Below are 16,419 nucleotides of genomic sequence, written 5' to 3' on the forward strand. Positions count from 1 at the left end.
GGGAAAATGAGCAGCAATGAATTCTACCATTAGATTGAGGATATGGGTAAATAAGGTTAGTTAAACAAATTACAACTGATTTCTTGTCTGACAAATAGAGCTATCTGCTTCTTTCCTATAAAATCAATATGTAAAGTTGACAGCTACAATGAATTGTTTTAAAATATAGTTAACACTTTGACCTCAGACTTTCTTGAAGCTATTTTCAGCTTGTTTTCTGGGTTGTTACTCGTTTACCAGAAGGTTGAGGGCTGAGAGCTCTGAGAGCCCCCTCTCCTTGCTGATTCAATTGACCCTTGAGATACTGATAGCTTAAAGATGTTCCTCAGGTTTGGGTGTAACCTTTTGATATCACTTTGAACTTGAACAGTTCAGGGACTGATCAAATTCTAGCCTCAGGCACAGGCTCATGTTTTTGGTCTCAAGGTGTTCTTGATTCAATCCTGCACACCCTTGATTGCACTGTCCCAGAGCTGTCTTAATTTTGGACAAAAAGATCCATGGTGGGGGAGTCCCCCTGAGAACTGTGTCCTCATCCCAAACTGTGGATTATGTCCTTATCCAAAGTCCAGACTGGGATTCCTGCCTAAGCTCTGGACCCACATGGATCAGTCCCCTTCAGCCCAGACTGTGCTGGGTTGGGACTCCAGACTTCTCCACAGGATTGAAATTTCATGGAGTAAGGGTTGTCTTACTGTTTGCCCAGGTAGGATCTCAGAGTTGGAATGTTAGCTAGGGCTTAGTTTCTTAACCTGTGAGAACAGATGTGGGGTAGGAAAGTGGGGTTGTGGTTTGCTTTTGGCTTGCTCTTCACTCCCTGCTATAGCTTCACTCTCTGCTCCCCTCTCATTTTGGTTGACCAAATAGTCTTTGACTAATTTGTTAATTTTCCTTTTCATGAAGGTTGTTTTACACTGTCTTCTTGTTGGTTCTTCCATTCCTACATTTGCTTTGTGGTGATAATTTATTCGTGGTTGGAGAGGATTCTCATGGTGAAATGGAGCTGCCTCTTTATTACTACTCCATCATGGCTCCACCCCCAGAAGACCAGCTAGAAACTAATGATGTCATGAGAAATCAAGAAAAAATAAAACAGAATCAAAGGAATGAAAAAAATGAGGAAAACATGAAATGTTTTATTAAAAATCAACTAATTGATCTAGAAAATAGATAAAGGAGATAAAATTTGAGAATTATTGGACTACCTGAAAGCCATGATGAAGAAGAAACATTGGACATCATATTATATGAAATTATCAAAAAATCTGCCCAGCATTCCTCAAAAAAATAAAATATAATTGAAATTGAAAGAATTCACAGATTGCCATCAGAAAGAAATTCTCTAATGACAACTTCCAGGAATGTAATAGCTAAATGAAAGAGCCACCAAACCAAGGAAAAAAATACTTCAAACAGCAAGAAAGAAACCATTCACATACTATGGAGCTATAAATAGGGTCACTCAGGACATAGCAACTTCTACATTAAAGGGTCAAAAGGCATGGGATATGATATTCAGGAATGTAAAAGATTTGAGGTTACAACCTGGGGTCACTTATCCAGCAAAACAGAGTATATTCTTTCAGGGAGAAAATGGTCCTACAATAAGATAGAAGATTTCCAAGTATTCCTGAGGAATAAGATAGACCTAAACAAAAATGTTTAAAGCCCAAACACAAGATGCAAGAGAAGCCCAAAAAGGTAAATAAGAAAGAGAAAATTTAAGGAATTCACTAAGGTCAAAATGTTTAAATGTCTTCATGTAAAGAGAATTTCTATAATTATCAAAATTTTTTCTTAGTAGTAGAAGAGAAAGAAGGAATTTACTCAGAAAGAGGATGGAGAAATAAGTTGATAATGATGATGTGATATGATATATATGATGATAGATGAAGATATGATGTACAGATAAATGTGATGATATGTAAAGGTGCATGTACAGAATGACATATGCATATGAATGACGTGTGAAAATCAATAAATGGATGAAAGAGAGGGTTGCTCTGAGAGAAATGGGAAGGGAGAGAGAGAATAGTGTAAATTATATAACATAAAGAGATATGAAAAATCAAGGGTTTTGATGGGCAATGCTTAAACTTTACTTTCACTGTAAATGGCTTAGAGAGGGGAAAACAAGTATACACAGTGTGGTATAGAATTTCATCACCCTACAGAGAAGAAGAATGGCAACAAGACAAGGGAAGAAATTGGTAATTGAAGAAAGAAGGAAGTTGGGAGGGAAGCAAAATACTGGTAAGGAGGAAAAGAGTGAAATGGAATAAAGTAGGATCTAAAGGGAATAATACTATGAAGGACAATGCACATTTAGTGAGCAATCACAACACTGAACATGAATAGGATGAACTCATCCATTAAATAGAAGAGGATAGCAAAATGGATTAAAAATCATACTTCTATTTTATGTTTTTTACAAGAAATACATTTGAGGCAAGGTGACACCCAAAAATGCAAGGTAAAAGACTGGAGCAGAATTCAGGATGCATTATAAAAAGTAAAAAATAAAAGAAGAAGGAGTAGCAATCATAGCAGACAAAGCCAAAGTAGAAATTGATCTGAAGAATCAGAATACAACTAGAAACAAGCAACTTCACAAAGCAGAAGGACACTATAAAACAAAATCAAAAGAATGAAAAAATTGAGAAAAATATGAAGCACCTCATTCACAAAACAGATTTAGAAAATCGTTCCCAGAGAGACAACTTAAGAATCGTGGTATACAAGAAGACCATGACAAAATAAAATGCCTGGACATCATACTACAGGAAATTATCCAATAAAACTGACCTGATATTCTATAACAAGAGGGAAAAGTGGAGATTGAAAGAATCCACAGATCACCTCCTGTACTTAATTCCCAACTGACAACACCCAGGAATGTTATAGCCAAATTCAAGAACTATCAGATCAAGGAAAAATATTATAAGCTCCTAAGAAGAAGTCATTCAGATACCATGGAAACATAGAGAGGATGACAGAGGACCTGGCTGCATTGACCCTAAAGGACCAAAAGGCATGGAATATAATATTCCCAAAAAGCAAGGGAACTAGGTCTACAACCAAGAATCAATTACCCAGCAAAACTGACAATATTCTTAGAGAGGAAAGTATGGTTATTTCACAAAATAGAAGAATTCCAAGCATTTGTAAAGAAAAGATGAGGTCTGAACAGAAAATTTGATGTCCAAGCAAAAAACTCAAGAGAATAACCAAAAGGTAATTAAGAAAGGGGGGAAAAAAGATAAACAAAAAAAAACATTTTTAAAGAGAACCAACATCAACATCAACAAGCAAAAAAGCAAGAACCACATGATTATCTCAATAGACGCAGAAAAAGCATTTGATAAAATACAACACCCATTCCTATTAAAAACACTAGAAAGCATAGGAATAGAAGGGTCATTCCTAAAAATAATAAACAGTATATATCTAAAACCATCAGCTAATATCATCTGCAATGGGGATAAACTAGATGCATTCCCAATAAGGTCAGGAGTGAAACAAGGATGCCCATTATCACCTCTACTATTTGACATTGTACTAGAAACACTAGCAGTAGCAATTAGGGAAGAAAAAGAAATTGAAGGCATCAAAATAGGCAAGAAGGAGACTAAGTTATCACTCTTTGCAGATGACATGATGGTCTACTTAAAGAATCCTAGAGATTCAACCAAAAAGCTAATTGAAATAATCAACAACTTTAGCAAAGTTGCAGGATACAAAATAAAACCACATAAATCATCAGCATTTCTATATATCTCCAACACAGCTCAGCATCAAGAACTAGAAAGAGAAATCCCATTCAAAACCACCTTAGACAAAATAAAATACCTAGGAATCTACCTCCCGAGACAAACACAGGAACTATATGAACACAACTACAAAACACTCGCCACACAACTAAAACTAGACTTGAGCAAATGGAAAAACATTAACTGCTCATGGATAGGACGAGCCAATATAATAAAAATGACCATCCTACCCAAACTTATTTATCTATTTAGTGCCATACCCATTGAACTACCAAAATACTTCTTCACTGATTTAGAAAAAACCATAACAAAGTTCATTTGGAAGAACAAAAGATCAAGGATATCCAGGGAAATAATGAAAAAAAAAACACATATGATGGGGTCCTTGCAGTCCCTGACCTAAAACTATATTACAAAGCAGCAGTCATCAAAACAATTTGGTACTGGCTAAGAAACAGAAAGGAAGATCAGTGGAATAGACTGGGGGAAAGCAACCTCAGCAAGACAGTATATGATAAACCCAAAGATCCCAGCTTTTGGGACAAAAATCCACTATTCGATAAAAACTGCTGGGAAAATTGGAAGACAGTGTGGGAGAGACTAGGAATAGATCAACACCTCACACCCTACACCAAGATAAATTCAAAATGGGTGAGTGACTTAAACATAAAGAAGGAAACCATAAGTAAATTGGGTAAACACAGAATAGTATACATGTCAGACCTTTGGGAGGGGAAAGGCTTTAAAACCAAGCAAGACATAGAAAGAATGACAAAATGTAAAATAAATAATTTTGACTACATCAAACTAAAAAGCTTTTATACAAACAAAACCAATGTAACTAAAATCAGAAGGGAAACAACAAATTGGGAAAAAATCTTCATAGAAACCTCTGACAAAGATTTAATTACTCATATTTATAAAGAGCTAAATCAATTGTACAAAAAATCAAGCCATTCTCCAATTGATGAATGGGCAAGGGACATGGATAGGCAGTTCTCAGATAAAGATATCAAAACTATTAACAAGCACATGAAGAAGTGTTCTAAATCTCTTATAATCAGAGAGATGCAAATCAAAACAACTCTGAGGTATCACTTCACACCTAGCAGATTGCCTAACATAACAGCAAAGGCAAGTAATGAATGCTGGAGGGGATGTGGCAAAGTAGGGACATTAATTCATTGCTGGTGGAGTTGTGAACTGATCCAACCATTCTGTAGGGCAATTTGGAACTATGCCCAAAGGGCGACAAAAGAATATCTACCCTTTGATCCAGACATAGCACTGCTGGGTCTGTACCCCAAAGAGATAATGGACAAAAAGCCTTGTACAAAAATATTCATAGCTGGGCTCTTTGTGGTGGCCAAAAACTGGAAAATGAGGGGATGCCCATCAATTGGGGAATGGCTGAACAAATTGTGGTATATGTTGGTGATGGAATACTAATGTGCTAAAAGGAATAATAAAGTAGAGGAATTCCATGGAGACTGGAACAACCTCCAGGAAGTGATGCAGAGCGAGAGGAGCAGAACCAGGAAAACATTGTACACAGAGACTGATACACTGTGGTATAATCGAATGTAATGGACTTCTCCATTAGTGGCGGTGTAATGTCCCTAAACAATTTGCAGGGATCTAAGAGAAAAAAACACTATTCATAAGCAAAGGATAAACTATGGGAGTAGAAACACCGAGGAAAAGCAACTGCCTGAATACAGTGGTTGAGGGGACATGACAGAGGAGAGACTCTAAATGAATACTCTAATGCAAATATTATCAACATAGCAATTGTTTCAAATCAAGAAAACATGTAATGCCCAGTGGATTTACGTGTCGGCTATGGGGGGTGGGGGGGAGGAAAAGAAAATGATCTATGTCTTTAATGAATAATGCTTGGAAATGATCAAATAAAATATAATAAAAAAAGAGGAAATAAATAAATAAATAAATAAATAAATAAAACAGAAAAAAAATATGTACTACATACACACGATGCAGGTAAAGGGAAAAGATTGTATGAATCCAATCATTCAAGGTAAGACAGGTTGTTACTATTGTCAAATGTATAGATGTTAAAAGTCTGGACCGATATAGGATGTCGTTAAAAGTCTCATATCCTCATCATCTTCCTCTGAGCATCCTCTTTATTTGGTTTCCTGAGCTTTCTTCACATTCTGTTTTTCTTTTGCCTTTTCTACTAAGGTATTAATTGCTGGTGTTCTAGTGTTCTGCTAAAGTCTTTAATAGTTCCATAATGAAAGGCAGATAATTAGGCTTTTTTCTAATATTTTCAATCTTGTATCTTTTTAATTTCTGAATTCTTCTTCAATTAGCATCTGGTCTTTGGCAACTTCTGATTGAATGGTACTTAACACAGTACTACGCTGATCTGTATCCATAGATTCCTCCTCTGCAAGCTGTCTTTGTAACTCAGCTATCTTCTGCTCATATATCATCTTTCTGTCGGACACAATGGTCATCAGGTTAAATCGTATTTCACCTTCACTGTATTTTTGTATTCTTTTCTCTATAACTGGTCTTAAAGCATTAATCCAATCTTCTTGATTACATGTGCCTAAATCAATTGGTCCTTCTCTTAATCCATCTAATTCATATAGCCTTCCATTGATAGGAACATAACTAACAAAATGAAAAACATCTTTTGCGCATCAAATTCAAACATCTGTTGTCTGGCAAAAACTCTTGTGAACTTGTCAGATCACTTCTGAGTTGCTTAATGCCAAGCCTTTCATTGCAGCATCAAAACGTTGACAAAATTCTTTAAATTCTGAAAAGTGTCTCCCCTAGATGGATACAATTCAATAATACACTGACTATGGCCTGAATTGCACAAGCATTATTTATTACTTCAATTTCTCAAAGTTCTCTAGCTCCAGACTCCATATTTCCTCTACTTGTGCTCCTTGACAACTGAATCCTTTAATGAGTTCAGTGAAGACCAGGGGGGTTGCTCTGCATTAGGCACCACTCCCCCGCACTGCCCCCATGGCCCCACCCTACACTCCACCTCTCCTCTCTCACCACCTCTCAACTCTGGGAGGCTGCTTGCAAGCCTCCACCGCCCAACACCAACCCAAATACCTGCGGCTGACTCAGAGCTCAGCAAATCCACCCCAGCAGTCCTTCACCCCATGTCAGTGCACTTCCTTCTAAAGAGACAGTTCTGAAAATGTTGAAAGTTTTGTCAGACATATGACTTTCTCATTGGTTCCAAAACCAAGAGCTTAAAGAAAAAATAAGTTAATGACAGCTATAATTTACCTTTAATTAAAATAAATTCTTTTTTAAAAAATTGTGTTCCACTTAGATAATAAATGTCATAATATGCCAGATCTCATTAGGCATTCAAAATTTTTTTTCAGACTTTCAAACATGATGTACTGAAAAAGTAATAAAAACTAAATGATCAGCATTAGTGAAGGCCAATGTAATTATTTTGTTTTAGGCAAGAGAATATATAAAGGAATTAATAGTATTAAAATTCTCAAAATTTGATGTTTTTTTATTAAATTCTATAACGGTCATGGAAGTCTTTAGTAAACTGTTTTAAAAAATGACTTTAAATAAAGTCATTAGAATATGAATAGATTAAAAACTAATATCTACTGTATACACTGTAACATCATTTCATGAATCATATACAAAAATGACATAATTTGCCTTCCATCATTAATTTCAATACCAGTACAGGCAGGTCTGCAATAACAATGAGAGGTGGTATTTTCATTAACTTACTATAACTTTCTTTTAAAAATAAAATTAAAAACTCAAAGAACAAATTCTTTAGGCTTTTAAAAAAACAACCGAGAAAACCAAATAATTAAAGAAAGTTATTTGTTTTTTAAAATTTTCCATTATTTAAAATATTCAACATAACATTTCTTCTCACAAATATCCACACATTATTTTAAAAATAAGCATACTGGAGAGGATCTGCACACATAGATGATAGATAGATATCTACATCTCAAAATAAAATGAAATATCAGAAGAATTTGAATCTATTGCTACAAGTAATGTTAAAATTCATGGAGTACAAGATTTTTATTCTGAAGTTGAAGAAACTGAGACTTTGAGAGTTTATTAGAAGAAGGAAGAGGAGGAAGGTATGAGAGAAAAAAGTGCATATCTATCTATCACTATATCTATATTTATATGTATATCTATGAGTCTGGGGATGATGATGGCATCTAAGGGCCATTGTAGCTCTGGAAAGTGAGAGCTAGCCTGCTTGGGAGACTTCTGGCTAAAGGGAGAGAGAGAGAGAGTTAAGAAGGAGGACAGAAAATATTGGGGCCTGCAAGCATGAGAAAAACAAGTGGAAATATCATGGCACCATGATTGGGAGCTATGGTCTTCATTTATTATGACAAAGATAAAGAGTTTCAATGACAGTAAAATATTCAGCATTACAACATTCTTGAGGACTGATATTTATGAAAATGACTTCACATGTAAATGTTACCAGGGTTGCTATTACAGATGTAAGCAAGTTGAGAAACAGTGATTGCTAATCTGTTCTGCATACTTAGGAAAAGGTAGGTTTGGTACTTTCAGTCATTATGTTACAAAGGACTTCTTTGCTCTTCAGAGTGAGGGGGGACTCAGGGTTTAAGCATCAAGTTACTTCAGGCACTCCTGACTCCTGGCTTCTATCTTCAAGAAAGGAGATGAAAAAGATCAACCACAGTATAGTTTGATTAAGGAAAATACTATGGAAAGACATAAAAGAAACTGGAAGCCTCAGTCATGTCCCTGTCTCTAGCTTGATTCTCTAAAGTCAGACCCAAGTTATCTTGCTTCCAAAAGCTCTCCTTCACTATGGTATGTCTCATATAAACCCCTATGGAAACCTCTGATTTCTGTTTTGCTACTATTTACCTTAATGGATTTCTTTGCTGTTTGCTATGTGTGTTCATTGTGAAACTAATAGATTGAAAAGTAATAACACTTTGGACATAGGGCTTGGTGTCACCTTTCTTCCAAAATTGTAGAGTAATCAGAAGTTAAATGGAATCCCCCAAAATAGAAAGTATTGGAATAAAAACCAAGTTTAAGGAAAGCTGGATGAGAGATCCAATTAAGAGATCCAATATCAACCTAAAGAGCCATTAAAAATAAACCTAGAAGAAAAATAATAGAAATAAAGTGGATGAGATCTGTTAACACTTCAATAAGTAATGCCACCAGATTCCAAATTAAACATCATAGCCTCTATATGATGAATAAGGCTAAAGATAGGGATAGGACCTGGGATTTCTTTGTTATAGGGGAATCTCAGATGAGAAAATTCTACCCATGGAATTTGTCATATTCTTTGGAACTCATAGTTATTCCATAAGTATGTTTAAGAGACACCACTTAAACCAGGTCTTCATGGCTTTGATAGATCTTTATCTACTCTACAAGTTTTGTCAAACTTTAATAGAAACAAATTCCTAAGTTCCATATATTGATTTAGAAAACCACACATTAGCATTATTTAAATTGTATTATATTTTATAATTTATTGTTGTGTTTTCCAGTAACATTTTAATCTGGTTTGAATAACACTCAGAAATTTTGTATGTATACTGGGAGAGTGAGAAAGATTTACTACTCCGCCTAAACCTTGCTACACATTGAAATAAAAATGGCACTAGAAAATAAAGCTGACAGTACCAAGTCACATAATTTCAATAGAGGTCTCCATTAGAGACAAATCAATTTTGTTTTTATTAATATAAACCCTCACTTTCTGTCTTAGAATTATTAGTAAGTATTCATTTCCAAGGCAGAAAACTGATGAATAATAAGCAAATGGGGTTAAGTGGATGACCCAGGGTGCCAAAGTTTGGAAGTATCTAACTAGTTGTCTCAGAAATCAGCTTTGAAAATGTTGAGGAATTGAATATCTAGATATATAAAAGATAGGTATATAACATGATTGGAGGAAAGATATACATATATTATTACTAGGCCATAGTGCTAAATAAGAAAATGTTAAGATAGAAATTCTCTTGAGAATGCATTTTAATTTATACTTCTTTATCAAATAGGGAAAAACAGGTTAGAGAAAGAAAAGGCACATAGCCACATGTTCAGTTGCATATATTCTTCCCTAGCCAACCTGAGCTTGTTATTTACCTTGCATCTCCATTCGCTTTTACTATTTGACCAGAAAGTCTCCGAGACCTTCCTTGATCTGTAACTTATACTCCCATGATATCACTTTTTCTGAGTCTCCGATTAGACAGACTCAATCTCAGTCTACATCAGAGGCTAGCCTTCTGGATGTCAGGAGTCTTATGGAATAAAAGGCAAGGCTCCTATGAGAATCAGGAGTCATATGGGGAAAGGAGCAAACATCTTATGGAATCTTAGGAAGCCACCAGTCCTCTGGTGCCCTCCCAGTGTGTGCATCATATTTATACAGATAAGCCTCAGGCCTTGTTCTCAATCCACTTAAGGGGTGGCGGCTGAATCAAAACTTTATCCTCTAGATAACAGGTTTTCAAATTCAATAGGAAACTTTTAACACTCTAAGACTTGTCATAAGTACAAAGGAAAAAAGGTGAAAACTGATGTTAAATTCCCAAAATTCCTTATATGATCTTCATTTGGTACTATTTTGTTCTCAGCATTAGGCCATATTGTATTTTCCTCCTTTTTTTGCTCTTCTGATGAATGGACTAAGGATAAAGCTATTATTAGGGTGCATAACAAAATCAGATTCTACACCAAGGGCAAGACCATTGGATTTTATGGATACTGAGTCTGTCACCAGTTCTATCAGAGTTTTGTTTTAATATGGGCAACAATGCTAGTTCATATGAATGAGACTTTGTCACAACTTGTACCTCATGAGGATCATGTATTGCCAAAGAATCCATTTGCAACTTTTTCTTTTGTCATATGCTATATCAATAGTGATGGGTTAAGTTAAGTAGCAACTCTCTGCTTCTTCTAAGAGGCAGCTAAGAGTTATTTTGAGGGCCTTGGGGGTTCTGTAGGTATTGAATCCCCTGTTATGGGGAAATTAATAAGTGTATTTTAGCTCTGACTACAGATTCAGTCCCTGAACCTCTTCAGTTATATTCTCAACACCTGTCAGTTCTCACAGAATTAAAGCAGATTTTTCTGTCCTCTCCTCTAGGAATTCCAGACTACAAAAATCCATTTATGTTGTATGTACATGAACAGAGAGGGAATGGCTTCGGGGGTCTTGACTAAAGCAATGGGACATACATAGTGCCTAGTAGCCTACTATTCTGCAGAGCTAGATACAGTGACTCCTGGAGCACCACCTTACTTTCAGGCTGTTGCTGCCATAGCTTTACTGGTGGAATAGGCCTCAGAAATAATTCTGTATTCTCATTTAACTTTTCTTTGCTCCAATGAGATTGAGCCATTTTTGCTTCAACACAGAACACAGGCATTTTTTTTAAGAATTGAAAATTTTTTATTAAATTAATGAATTTAGAATATTTTTCCATGGTTACATGATTCATGTTCTTTCCCTCCTCTCCTCTCTCCCCTCCCCCCATAGTCAATGAGCAATTCCACTGGGTTTTACATGTGTCATTGGTCAAGACCTATTTCCAAATTATTAATATTTGCATTAGGGTGATCACTTAAAGTCTACATCCCCAATCATATCCCCTTGACCCATGTGATCAAGCAGTTGTTTTTCTTCTGTGTTTCTACTTCCACAGTTCTTTCTCTGGATAGTGTTCTTTCTCATAAATCCCTTATAATTGTCCTAGATTATTGTATTGCTGCTAGTAAAGTCCATTACATTTGATTGTGCCATATTATATCAGTCTCTGTGTATAAGGTTCTCCTGGTTCTGCTCTCTTCACTCTACATCAATTCCTGGAGGTTGTTCCAGTTCACATGGAATTCATCCAGTTCATTATTCCTTTCAGCACAATAGTATTCCATCACCAACATATAACACAATTAGAACACAGGCATTTTCAAATCAAAGACTTGCTAGGTATAAGATAATTTTGTTAGAGAATGAAATTATCACTCTAAAACTGTACAATTATTAATCCTGCAACATCTATTACTGATTTGCCAGTCTCTGGTGAAACTATTACATGATTGTGCATCTGTAGTGGATATGGCTGATAAGCTCTATAATGTTCTCTCTGAACACTTTCAGAAAAACCCTGATTTAGTTCTCTACATTGACAATTCTTTTATAAAGGATAGCTATGTAATTGTACAGGACCATGATACCACCTTGGCAGCTTCTTTACCTTTATAGTTTAATGCCCAGAAAGCAGAACTGGTTGTTTTAAGAGAAAGCTGTATAAGAGCTAAGGGAATAACAAACAAAACCCAAAAGAAAACAAACAAAAAACCCAATATATATGGATTCCAGGTAAACCATTGGAGTCCATCATACTGTTGGAATGGTCAGGATGCAGAGGAGTTTTCTGACATCTGCTGGCAAGACCACTAAAAACAGAGGTCATTAAAGAACTTCAGTCTGCTGTTCAGCTACCCAAAGCCTTGGCTATTGTTCATTGTTCTGCCCAAACTGACCCTATTTCTAAGAGAAGTCAGAAGGGAAAACACTTCGGCTAAACACAATTTTAGAAGGACCAGAGTTAGTATAGCACAGAAATCAAACGACGAAACAAATTTCTCTCTCTCTCATGATGAATAGTAAGTGGAAAAGTGGAAGTTGAGGTTTAAAGCAAGACAATTGTGTTTGGGTGTCTTCAGAAGGAAAAACCCCTATTTCCTAGAAGTTTCTATCATCATATATGCTTATCTGATCAGAAGTGGTTACTTTGGCACTCACAGGATTGTGAACTTCATTAAAAGAGTTTGGATGGCCCCAGGCCCCAGAAGACAATATAGCCTCCTATTTGTGTGTTTCTTATTTTCTCTCCCAAGCCTATAATCCACCTGCTTTCCATGTCAAGACTTTCGGTGGATGCCCCTGGCTTGCACATATTTTGAAAATTTGCAAATTGATTTCATCAATATTCCTAAAGTTGATGTTATAAAATTTGTTTTGTTATAGTAGACCAATTCACTGGATGTATAGAAGCCTTCCCTTGTACTTATGCCACATTGGCTTTTATTGCTAAAATGGTATTGAGAGAGATTGTTACATGATTTGGCCTCCTTGCATGCATTAATTTAGATAAGGGCACTCATTTTTATTGATTTTGTTATACTACAGGTTAATACTTATTTGGAGATTACTCCAAAATCCCATGCACACTTTCATCCCTAGAGCTCTGTATAAGTTGAATGTATGAAGAGAGAACTTAAAAATATAGTTGGCAAGCTATACACTGAGACTCACTTGAAGTGGCCTGAGATTCTGCTTTTAGCCCTATTTTACTTTTGCAGAAGCTCTAGGGAAGATCTACATGACACCATTTGAAAATGCTTTTTGAAAATCTCCCTGTTTAGGTCAAAACCTTTTTTCCTGCATAAACATCATTACTGGAGATTCAGGGGTGGGGGGGATATGCCAACAGCCAGCTCAACAGTAACAATTGGGGTCTGGAAAGTGACACAGATACAATTGGGGTTCAGGAGGACCACTGAGGCTGATAACCATCAGAGGTGAGTTTATTGGGAATCGTTACTATTTTATAGAGGGAGCAAAACAAACTAGGGCCTTTGCACAAGATTTCACATACTCAATAAAAGTAAATGATTGGTAAAGTGTTACAATGTAATCTTGCTTACCTCATTAAGTCTACACAATGATTTTGATAGTATCATAAATCAACATGTAACAGCCTAACTTAGTTTTCCAAGAGAATGCATATATCAGTGATTTTTGTAAGAACATCTAGTACAGCAGTCTTGGCAGATGGTGACTAACTGTATATTGTTGCACCTAACCTATGTGCATTATTATAGTATAATGCTATTATAATATAGTTAATATTTTATTGTATTATAATAATTATATAATATAGTTTACATTTTATTATAATCCATTATATAATTGCAAAATATATAGGTAAAAATATATTTTAAATTTTGGGAAAGGTGATTCTTGTTTTTGAGTGACATATAATACATTCTTAAATGGTTAACCAAACTAGCATCCCATACCAAGTCTATTGTTCTAAAAGAGTATTCACCAAGTTGGAGCATTATTGTGCGTTACCTTCAAATTACATATGTATTCATATGTCTTGTTAGATATTGGACAGTATCTTGCCCAACTTTGGGGATGGGATTGTGAAGTTTTCCAAAAAATTTAAAGACAGAATTTTCAAAGCAATTTTAGAGAAAGATATTGCCAATAAGCTGATGCAGGAAAGACAGATCTCCTAGAGAAAATACTGTAAGATCATCATCATTCCAGATAGTCAAAAAAATGATAGCATATATGTAAGGAATAGTTAACAGAAGTTAAGAGACTTGCTCAATCATCAATAGCTATGAAGTATCTGAGGCCCTATTTGAACAAAGAACCTCCCATTTTTAGGCCTTGATCTCCATCAACTCAACTGAATTATGCAGCTGCTCCTGATAGCGTTTTTAATGAGGATATTGTTCGGTACAAGACAACCTTTAATAATCAATATTCTAAAACAAGAGAATCACTGTATCCTAAAATGCAGACCAGGCTTTCAAGCCAAAAAAAATTGGGTTTAAATCCCTCCTCTGAGACATTCTGGCTATATAATTCTAAGCAAAATCTCTTAACCTCTCTCAGTCCTCTGGTTAATTCCCTCAGGCTGCTAATTAGTTTTTTTTAAGAAAGTACAAACTAATATTTTAAGAGGTAGTTTCCTTATCTAGAATTTTTATATCAATGAAATTATAGGTATGGTCCTTGTTCAAAAATAAAATACATAATTGTAGTCATGCAATTGACAGCAAAGAAAATAAAGCGTGAGTTCCCATGACATTTATTATTTGTTGACCATGAACTATTATTTGATTAATAGGACAAAAAACATATCTTAAAGGTTCATCAATAAATTTCTCTCATGTAAGTTTTAAGATATTATAATACTCCTTCAAAGACATAACATCAGAGATAAACTCTGTATGACAATCTTCTAATTATTAATATCAAGTAAGGCATAAAAATAGAAGATTTTCATTCAAAGATAATTTAAAGGACTTAGGATATTTTACCTGGAGAGGAAAAATAATATAACTGTTGCAAATAATATGTATCTTCAGACAAAAAATATTTCCATAGTGGCCAAAAGATATGTCTCATTCTGCTCCCTAAGTCCATTATCTCTTTAACAGGATATAGATATTATTCTTCATCATGAGTTCTCTGAAATCATGGCTGGACATTATACTGATCAGAGTTTTAAAACATTAAAATGTTATAAAATGTTATTTTGTAAAAAAAGTTTTCCTCCTGGTTCTGCTCACTTCACTTTTCTTCAATTTATGTAAGGCTTAAGTTTTCACTGATATAATCATATTTTTGTCAGTTCATACAGCAGAGCAGCATTTTATTGCATTCATTTGCTATACTTTGTTCAGACATTCTATAAATGATGGGCATCTCTTTAGTTGTCAAATATTCATCTCCCCCAAAAGATCTGAGGTCACCATCATCTTTAGGTGATTATCATTATTCATTCTATTGTTTCATTTCTGATTAGTATTTAGAGGAGAATAGGAAGGAGACAATAATGGAGAAAGGGTAGGGAGCAAGGAGTTAACTTCTCATAAAGGAATGATTTGGATGTGATTCTCAATTAATCTTTTACACTAACTTTAACCACTACTTATGGGTCAACTTGTTCTAATTAGACTCTGGCTTCCAGGTACCATTTCCTTTAAAGAGAATAAGTTTCACAGTCAGCCAGATTCTATTATCAGAATTATTAAAAAAACCCCTTCCTTCCCCTTTACTGGCTGCACCAAATCTTATAAAAACAAAACAAACCAAAAAAAAAATTCCAACTCTTAGATTAGTTCCTTCTTTTGACATATTTCTAATTTAATGTCTCATTGTTTTACAACTTTAGAGTAATATGCTAACTACCTGGCATTTTCATAGTGTTTTTAATTCTTTTTCAAAGCATTTAATATCTGTTATCTCTTTCTTCCTCACTTAAGCAATATATTACCTTCCTAGATGAGGAATCTCAGGTTCACAGAGGTTCATTTGGCTTCCCAAGGTCACAGAGATACATAGTGGACAAACTATCAGATTATAGAATCATCAGTTTAAACTTAGATAGGGCCAAAGAGGCCATCAAATTCTCCTCCTTATATTTCAACTAAAGAAACTAAGGCACAGTAGGCTAAGTGTTTGCCTATATTAATATATAGAGCAAGTGTCTGAGGAGAGATTTAAACTGAGGAGCCTGTGTGAGTCTAAAACTAGTCCTCTAATTATTATTCAATGTTACTTCTTCATTTAATACACCAGAGCTGGATTAATCTTCATAGAACTACACAATGTCATGAATCTGCAATTATGACTCCCTTTTACTCATTATAGATTGAAAAAGAGAATAATGAGTTGGAAGCAAAAGAACTTAGTTGTAAGGGCTAGTTTTGCTATTTATCTTTACTATCATGACTGTAGGCAAATATTTCTAGGACTTGGTTTCCTTATCCTTATAAAAGAAGATCCTTTTCTAAAATATAATTCCTCATTCTGCCCTTCAATACC

The 16,419-nt window shown here is 35.0% G+C and overlaps 1 pseudogene; it reads right to left on the bottom strand.

The window, feature by feature from the left end:
* Positions 1-5,970: 5,970 nt before the first annotated feature.
* LOC100617616 (ubiquitin carboxyl-terminal hydrolase isozyme L5-like) lies at positions 5,971-11,185 on the bottom strand (annotated as a pseudogene).
* Between the last annotated feature and the right edge of the window lie 5,234 nt (positions 11,186-16,419).

The sequence above is a fragment of the Monodelphis domestica genome, chromosome 2 (genome assembly GCF_027887165.1).
Source record: "Monodelphis domestica isolate mMonDom1 chromosome 2, mMonDom1.pri, whole genome shotgun sequence".
Lineage (NCBI taxonomy): Eukaryota > Metazoa > Chordata > Mammalia > Didelphimorphia > Didelphidae > Monodelphis > Monodelphis domestica.